The sequence below is a fragment of the Arvicanthis niloticus genome, chromosome 7, assembly GCF_011762505.2.
Source record: "Arvicanthis niloticus isolate mArvNil1 chromosome 7, mArvNil1.pat.X, whole genome shotgun sequence".
In the NCBI taxonomy this organism is placed as follows: Eukaryota; Metazoa; Chordata; class Mammalia; order Rodentia; family Muridae; genus Arvicanthis; species Arvicanthis niloticus.
In genome coordinates, this window is record NC_047664.1 from 21,532,202 (window position 1) to 21,542,262 (window position 10,061).

The following is a 10,061-nucleotide window of genomic DNA, read 5'->3' on the forward strand; positions in this document are numbered from 1 at the left end:
AACTGGCAGCCAGAGTCTGGTTTGGATGTACATAGACACTTCAGTTAGTCGTTTGTCCTTAGTTTCTTTGAGACCTAACACCTACCTCTGTAGGAAATCATAACATTAATCAAAAAATGAAAAAAAAAAAAAAAAAAAAAAAAAGGAAGAAAGAAGTCGTTGTTAAGGCCTAGGTAAAATGTTAAGGCCTAGCTAGGTAACAGTTACCTGGTTAGCCTGCCATTATAAAGAAACTTTCTCATATGTTTCTGCTGTCACTAGGAAACTTCCTACTGCCAAGATTAATTACATATTCGGTTGTGTTCTGTGCTGTTGGAAACCAATCATGCACAAAGTTAGTAGAACTGTTTTGTATAGTTACTTACATGAACTTGGTATTTGCCTTTATAAGCTGCCCTGGGATGGACCCCAACATGAGAGAGACACCTGCACCAATATAGAAAACTATTTGGAATAAGACTTTTTTTTTTTTTTTTTTTTTTTGGTTTTTCAAGACAGGGTTTCTCTGTGTAGCTTTGGCTGTCCTGGAACTCACTCTGTAGACCAGGCTGGCTTCAAACTCAGAAATCCACCTGCTTCTGCCTCCCAAGTGCTGGGATTAAAGGCATGTGCCACCACTGCCCGGCTAGAATAAGACTTCTATTTTGAGTAGTGGTGAGTAAAGTTTAAGTTCCCAAGACATCCCTGGGAACTGACATCCTACCTGGCAGAAAGAAACATATACATGGGTAACTGATACACTGGTTGACAAGTTAAGACATGAATGATAAACAAGTTCCATCCTGGTAGACAAGTTAGGACATGACTGTTAGACAAGGCAAGTCCCCTGCCACAATTGAATACCTCAACCAATGGGAGCAGGAGGATAAATGGGCAACAAATGAGTTCCAAAGAAACAGCCAACAACCAACCAACCAACCAACCAACCAACAATCCACAACAACCAACCACCTCTCTTGGGGCTCTAGCATTTATATACCCTCTGAAAAGTCCCCAAAATTCCAAATGTCACACAATGGCAGAAACTATCTGGCAAAAGACGCAAGTCATAGTCAGCTGCTTTGGACAGTCTGAAGCAACCCCATGTTGGGGGATGGTTTTGTGTACTGTGTATTCAGCCATCTGGTTGCAGTGCAGAGAGTGGCTTGGTTAAGCATCCCTAGGGGCAATGTAATGTAAAAAATGTTTTCTATCACCAATGATTGGTTAATAAAAGAGCTGATCAGCCAATTAGCTGGGCTGTACTTCTGATCCCAGTCAGGGGTCCAAAGGAGACCAGAGATTAGAGAAGAACCACAAGGAAAAGAGGTATGGAGAGACCACATGGAGGGACCAGGAGGATTCACCAGGAGGCCAGGATGAGAGAACAGCGTGAGGACACACATAGACCAGTATGAACCAGGGCAAGTAATGGGACACCAGGGCAGTAGCAGCCTCATCGGGTTAAATCGATCAGAACCTGCCCAGCTTAGGCTTGCAATGTGTTAATAAAAATACCAGGTCCCTGAGTTTTTTTTCAGGAGCTAAAACAAACTCGAGCTGGTGTAGAAATGCCCTGCAGTGATTTGGGAGCAAAAGATGTGTGAAAAAAAATTACTCTTGTAGTTCCATATCCCACACCTGGAATTAAAATGAAAACATATTCTATTTCTGTGGGTTTCTTTTAAAAAAACAAAATTCAAAAATTGTCACTATAGAGGGTGACAATTATAGAGGGTGGCTGCAACTTGTGTTATCGCTGATCCACAGGGTTAAGGGACAAGCTGTGTCCCTTTTCTTCTTACCTCTCCAATTGTATTCCAGAGCTGCACACTGGATCAGACAGATGGCCCTCTCCAATAGAGGAAGAGGGGTTGTCTGTCAAAATCACGTGGCTGGCTGTGCTTCGCCGCTAGAACCTCCAAACAAGTTCTCAAAACCATGAATATTTTTTACCTTGATCTAACAGGTGAAAAACGGACAGCACCTCATTTTCTTTTCTTGAGACAGGGTTTCTCTGTATAGCCCTGGCTGGCCTGGAATTTGTTCTGTAGATCAAGCTGGCCCTCAAACTCAGGGATCCATCTCTCTCTGCCTCTCAAGTGCTGGGATTAAAGGTGTGTACTGCCACCATCATTTGGCTCAGTGTTTTTGATTTCTTCCTTTCTTTTCCTAAAGATTTATTTATTTTTATGTGTATTGGCAATCTTCATGAGGGTTCCAAATCCTCTGGAACAGAAGTTACACACAGTTGTGAGCTGCCATGTGGTACGGGATTTGAACTTGGGTCTTCTGGAAGAACAACCAGTGTTCTTAACCACTGAGCCACTTCTCCAGCACCCTCATTTTTTTTTTCTTACTTGCTTGTTTGTTTTTATGTAGGCCAAGCTGGCCTGGAACTAATTAAAGAGAGCAGACTGAAGCACCTGCCTTACCCTTCTGGGTGGGCGGGTCACTATGCCCAGGTAGTTGTATTTTGATTTGTATTGCTTCTGTATGTAGGCAGAATCATACTTCTCAGTGTGAAGCTATAGCTACTGTGTCATTATTTGATCAGGGTTGGTTCTGTGGGTGGGTCCAGGAATGCTAGCTTTTCACTTCAGTTTCTCAGTTGAAGGCAGTAGGCTGTGGCAGGTGCTGATTTACCCTGTGGGTTCACTTGTGACTCGAGTATTTGAGTCCTCCATCTTAACTCAGAGTTTGAAAATGTTTAATTGTGAAATGATTCAGATAACAGTAAACTGCCGTGTATCTATCAAAAAGCTTCAAAATGACTGCCTACTTCCTGTTTCATCTCCTCCAACCCAGTTGTCTTCCTAAAGCTTTCAGAGGAAAATCTCATACATCATGGCACTTGGCTTATTAATATTTTAGTATGTTTTTCTAACAAATAAGGCAACAGATTTTTTATTGATAAATACATTAATTTTTTGAGCCCTTCTGAATTCAAAAAAAATTGAATGCATGAAAACTATCTGATCAACAAATAGGTAAAGGAATTGAATGGATAATTCTCAATTTTCTTTGAACAAATAGTATCTCAAATAAAAATACAAATAACCAGTACTTTTGTTTTTTAAATACTCAACATCCTTAGGGAAATGAAAACTCAAAAGACATTGAGAACGCATCTCACATCAGTCGGAATGGGTGTCATTAGAAAACAAGTAGAAATTTGCCTGGTAGTCCATGCCTTTGTGAGTTCTAGGTGAGACTACCCACATAGTGAGTTCTAGGCCAGCCAAGGCTACATAGTAAAACCCTGTCTTTCAAAAAGAGAGAGAGAGAAAGAAAGGAAGAAAGGAGGGAAAGAAGGAGGGAGGGAAGGAAGAAAGAGAAATACAAGTAGAAGAGGGTGGTCACATAGCTCAGTGGGTAAAAGCTCTCTGTGCCAAGATGTAATTCTGACATCTGAGTGTAATCCCTGGAACCTGGGAATCCTACAAGTTGTCCTCTGTCCTCAACACATACTGCAGTATGTGTGCCCCCCACACAATCACACAGTCATACATACAGTCCCACACTCACTCACACACACACATTCATACTCCCACATACACTCGTACACATTCATGCTCATTCACACATACACTCACATATACATACTGTCACACACTTATACACATACACACACACACACACACACACACACACACTCCAATGTTATAGATGAGGGATTGAGAAGGTGGCTCAGGGGATAAAACACTTGCTGTACAAGCATGAGGACTGGACTCTAGATCCCAGAAACCCATGTAATGCTCAGTGGGTGAGCTTGGTGGACAACCTGTAATTCCAGAGCTCAGAAGGCAGAAATGGGATCTCTAGAGCAAACCAACTAGCCAGTCTAGTCATCAGCAAGCTCTGGGTTCAATTGAGAGAGCCTGCCTCAAAGAATAAGGTAGAGAGTGACAGAGGCAGACTCTTGGTGTCTTTCCACACACACAGGTGTGTATTTGAATGCACACAGGCACACCAAGAAAGAAAACAAATGTTGGTGAGGAAGTGAACATAGAGAAACCTTATCTATGTGGGTGAGAATATAAACTAACGCAGTCACTATGGAAATCAATTTGGAGCTCCCTTAAAAATCTAAAAATAGAATCACCGCATGATCTAGTTTTACTATTCCTGGGGACCTACCTGACAGAATGTAAGTCAGCATATGGCAGATACAAACCTATTTATGTCTTCTATGTCCTTGTTCAAAATAACTACAATACATCTCCCTCCCCCTCGAAATGTCTTACTTTTAGTGATGGTTCTCAAACAGTTTAACCTCCCTTTTAGCCCACCACCCACCAGAGGTAGTGGAAAAGAAAGGATAGGGGAAAGTGGACCTGTTTAGAAAGGTTCTTTGGAGCAACTCCCATCTGTGTTGTCTGGAAATTGGCAGTTGGGCTCACAGGTCAGCAGCAGCAGGTCGATCCACTCACAAACACTTCACTGTACACCAGCAGTTCAGTTTGGTAGAGTTGAGATAGCAAACACGAATCAGCATCAGTGGCAACACCTAGCAGAGACAGCCGGGCCTCAGTCTCAGCACTCGTCAGCAGGAGGGACCACCAAGAACTCCAAGAGAAGTGCTTGGCTGTGCCTCTCTCCGGGAAGTGAAGATCATTGAAGACTCACAGGTGTTTCCCTGGAGGAAAAGCATCACTTTGACTATGATGGTCTATTCGATTTTGAACTAGAACAAGATTATAACGACTTCGTTCAAAAGGTGAACGAGATCTTGGAAATCACAACATACAATGAAGAACAATTAGCATCATTAGATGCCGAGATTAGGAAAGAAAGCATCACTCTGGATAGTACTCAGAGTGAAGCACATAACTTGGTTAGCCTATTGGGAGCCAACACCTTAATCAATAAAAATTGGAACAAGGAGATAACTAAATGTGGCTTGTAGGATACCATTGGCAGGTTAGCTTGCCTAACCTAGACTTTGTATGCACCCCGGTCTACTCATGGTGACACTGGGTTGAAGAAACATTTTGGTTCCTCATATCTCTGATCATTTTCCTTATGCTATTAAAATTATTTTTAGTATTAGTATTAAAATTAGTTTTAGAAGCAACTATGGAACATATGCCAAAAACAAGGCCCTCACTCCAGAGGTCAAGAGACAACAACTCCAGACGGAGACATGACCTCAGCAGTGTGGCGAAAGCTAATATATTCTTTAAAAAATATATATATTCTTTTCTAATGCATTATCATTTGTAATTTTGATTGATGGATTAACTAGAAATAAGCTATTTGAACTAGGAAATTGCAAATTTGGTTTAAGACCCTATGCTATATGCTTTTTGAGGCCAGATATGGATGATAAATTAATTTGTTTCACCATTGTTGTTATCATAACCCTGCATCCTGGAACATGCAATCATACCCCATCGGAGCAACCCAAAGCTTATTGAGTGGCCCCATAGCCTGCTGTATTAGCAAAGGGAGCCACTCTTTGTACCACACATGTTACAACATGGTGGAGCATGCACCCGACTCCATATACAAAATGTTAGAGGGAGATTGGTAATGGGAATGACCCCACACAATCACACAACCCAGAACTCCTACAGGCTTACTGCCTGAGAATGATATTGAAACCAATCTTAGAAGAGTGCATCTTCCAATGGGATGTATACCATACATGAGAACTTACCACAAAAATAGATTACGCACCGTATATGAACTCCGCTTTGCAAGCCTTGTAGAACTTTCAGGAATACCGTAGGAACTAAATGGAGATATTCAGGTCTCGGTTTGAACTTAGAATTCACTGCCGTGGGACGCATTCCTGGAGGAGTACATTCATTCCTTAGTCAGAGGACATTGCTGGATTAACATTCAGAAGAGGAAAGGAGAGGCTGATTAACATTCCTCAGACCACAGGGAAGGGAACCCACCTGCCAGTGGGGAAGGCCCAGAGCACAGAGACACATTGCAGGAGAGGGGCCCAGGATGGGAGGTGGCCAGGAAACTGAGCCCTTAATGTAATAAACCTGGGCAAATGGAAAACACTCATTGTCATAAAAATAATGTGTGAATCTGAGTCATCTATAGACTGGACCTGAGAAGGTCAGCCTTTGTGGTTGCCCTCGTGAGCTCTGTATAAAAGCTGCCTCCAGCTTTGGCTCGGGGTTCCTCTTGTCTGTGTTTAGGGGAACCCCAGTATACTGGCTAACATCTTATCATCAATAAAGCTCATGTTATTGCAGCAAATCCCGTCTGTGAGTGTCTCTGGGGAGAGCGTCCCCTGGTTTTGGATCACAGAGTCCAACAATACCCAGACCTGTAGCTCTGGTTTCTCCAAGTTTTCAGGGGATGGAATGTGAGGAACAAGATGTAAAACAATATCATGGATGAAAGTAACAATAGAAACCAAGCCTAGATGTGTGTGAGTGTGATAAAATTGAAGTGAAGTAAACGTCAATGAAGTAATGTGTGAACATCTTAATTATGATTGGCTAAGTGTAGCTTAAATACCCTGGTCTGGCCACCACAATTCACTCGCTCCTGCAGTCCCACAAAGATGCCATCATGCTGAGAGATCAAGTCCACCAACCCAGATGCCCTTCATCAAACGAGACAAGCTGGCACTACAGATGGAGCTACAACTGAACTCAAAAGCAGGACACATCTCAAACCTTACCTGCCGTGCTGCCGTCAAGCCAGGCTAAGACATCGGGCCAGACTGGAGGTTAGTAAAGTGTGTTTCTGTGAACGAATGCGATCCCGTTTTGCTGTTTATTGCTATTTATGAATAAATAAGTTGTTATAACCCAAACTCCAAGTCCAAGGCTCCCTTCTCACCTCTATCCTCAATCCAGATTTGCAACAATTACCCTCTCTCTCTACTCCTGTAGTGACTATTTACTTATTTCCCCTATTTTGCGATCAGTCATCAAAAGCAACTCAGATCCCTGACTCTCCTGATGAAGTGGAGGAGGTCCTAGACACTCTCAGTCATCTCCAACTGGCTGGCCTGGAGAGACCCGTCCACATGCAGTATCTAAAGAGACAGCCAGAGCCTGGTATACTCTGGGCTGGGTCTCACCCATGATGCAGCCACATTTTGTCTGGGGAGATTGCCCTTCTGTTTATAAAGACTTTGCATAGGGCTACCTGGCCTCTCGTGAGATCTAAAAGACTTGTTGCAGCCTTGATATTGCAGATCACAGCTTTAGTAGGTGGAATTTCTAGTTTCGCCTATCTGCTACATCCTTGGTTAAAGAGATTCACACAGCATAGATAGATCAGCTATCAAAACTGATAGATCAGTTATCAAAAAATGTGTCAATGATCCAGGAGAGTATTGACAGGGGATTCCAGGACAGGCTTAATGCTTTAAAGGAAACAGTTCTGTTTATGGGAAAGCAAATTCAAAATATTAAGATCAGGCTCTTAGTACAATGCTATTCACTGTTTTGTTGGGTCTGTGCAACCCCCTTGGAGAGTAATACTTTTGAACATAACTGGTCTAAAATTCAGTGTCATTTAAAGGAGCTTTGGAACAATTCTAATTTGGCTTTGGATATGGATTCCCTACATCATGATGTAGAGTGAAAAATTATAAAGGCCATTTTATGAAATATGTGTAGATTTTTTGCCTTAGACCTGAGCAGGAAAAGTGCAGATTCCAGAACTCGGAACTGAAAGTAAGATTTCAGGCCTTCACATTCCAGTGAAGGACATTGTCCCTGAATCAGAGGACACTTGCTGGATTACATTCCTCAAGCCTCAGGCAACGGGCCCACCTGTGTGTGTGTGGGGGGGGTGTCGAAGCAGGAAGACGCATTCCTGACCATAAAAAATACAAGCCGTCTAGGTGGGGCTGTGACTGGAGGAAGTGAGAAATATTTTGTAATGACGGTATAGGGGACAGTGACTTGGTAAGACTACATTTTTGAGAAAAATGATTGTACTGAGTAATTCCCATAGCTATTAACCTTTCAGGGTGGGTTTCTCTAGAATGTTTCGCTATTCTTATGTTATGTATCCTTGGCAACCCCTCATCCCCACCCCACTCCCCTGGTTTGTGGTTTTTCTCTTTAAAACGCTCCACAGACTGGATGTTGGGGTCGGACCTTACTCCTGCGAGAGTACGTGGTCAGACCACTGGCTGCCAGCTCTTTCCCTAATAAACCTCTGCTGATTGCATCCAGGTATGGTTTCTTGTGATTTTTGGGTGGTCGTGATTTCCGGAGACTTGAGGAAGGGTCTCCGGAGTTTGGAGCTCTTCAATGAGATCATGGATATTAGTGACTCTAGAGTGGGATCCATTTCTATTGAAGTGTCTGCAGCCTTTGCCTCTGCTGTGCATGAATTTGAAAGACCCCCAAAACCTGAGATCCCCACTCAAGACTCAGGATGGTGCGTACCCAAGGACTCACGAGAGACCAGCTTGATGCAAACACATGAGGCAGTTTAATATCAGAGCTATGGGTCAGCACATATCTCACATAGGAGACAGAGGAGCTGACCCCGAGGCTCAAAGGATTAGGGCTTTTATAGGCAAGGGGTGGGGGAAGTGGGAGATTTTCACGCGGGTACACATGATTGGTTGCTTTACATTTTTGAATATCAGTAGGCTGTGCAGGCCGAGCGAGCGGGCCCAAAAGGGGGAAGGGTGGAAGAACACCAGATGGCCCATTACTCATTTGGACATATTTCTGTTTTTTTAAGGATGTCCTTGCATACTTTTTATCTTTCATGGCCAGCCAGTTCCTTGGATGATTCAACAGGCCTTTGTCTTGTAACTCCACATCCTCTGTAACTAATTAACTGGGCCCAAACCTGCTGACAGGCATTTTTAACTATTTAGGTTAGGGAAAAGAAATCATAGGGCCCTGCTATTCTTATTAGTTTGGGTCTATTTCAAAATTTTTTTTCAAACTCACTTCTTCATCTTCCTGGGTGATATTGCTGTTAAATGGAAGAAATGCAGTTGGTTATTCTTATTAGTTTTATTTCTCCTTCCAGTCTATATCAAGCACTCAGTAACTGCACTCATAGTCAACATTTGAACTCTTGAGTTAAAACAGAAAGGGGAAGATGGCAAGGCCATGTAAGGATAGAGAGACTTGGTTCCCACCCTGAAACAGAGCCAGCAGGGTGTGGGCCTCCACAGTGTTAGTAAGACTTGTTTGTATAATAATGTACATATTTTCATGTTCCTCCTTCAAGGAATGTCCTCTCTCTGCCAAGGTTAATGACTCCATGATAATCTGAGACAGCTGGAGTCTGGGAGGTGAGTGTGTAGCTAATGTCTCGGCAAAATGGTACATGCTGGGACCTTCTGGGCAGCCCTTAAGACTATGTGAAAGAACTCAGAAAACTTGAGTTCAAAATATATAATTTTTCAACTATGCAAAAATATAAGGATGCAATATGAACTGTATAAGGAGCTTCCCAGATATAAAGGAACAGAGGCAGCTGCATTGTAAGCCAGCTTGTCAGAAAAATACAAAGGCAGGCAGATTTCTAAGTTCAAGGTGAGTCTGGCACAGAGCTAGCTTGGGCCCAGATGTGGTAGGAACCATAATTTTAGGGCAGGGTCCCACCCAGCTAGCTTATTGTGTGTGCTCAACAAAGGCAGGCATATCTCTGAATTATTTTGTAATGTTAAAAAAGTGTGCTTGCTGTCTCTTAAGAATCTAGGGGTTGAGTCTTGGAATGCTGATTCCTGGGATAATCAAAAGGAAACCTGGGATAATTACAGAATTGATATGTAAATAAAAGACTGGACTTTTGATCTGCAAGAGATAAGCTATGCAGAGAGTTTTTAGAATAGCAAGAGGAGTGAGCAGCCTGAAAAGGTGAATGTAGGCCGGCTGTCTGTCAGCTTGTAACCCACAAATTGACTTTGAGTCCTTTGTTTTGCTGCTCCCCAACACCCTTCCTCAGAACCCCTCTCCAAGCCAAGGCTGGTCCTTGGCACATGACAAACTCTAACCTAAGTTTCTTGCTGTCAGAGAAACCCGTTTCATAGAAGCTATTTCAGCTAGTGAAAGGAAGAATTTTAATAGTGTTGAAAACCATTTCTAGAGATTTTATAAATTAGAACTTTCATTTTAAAGACA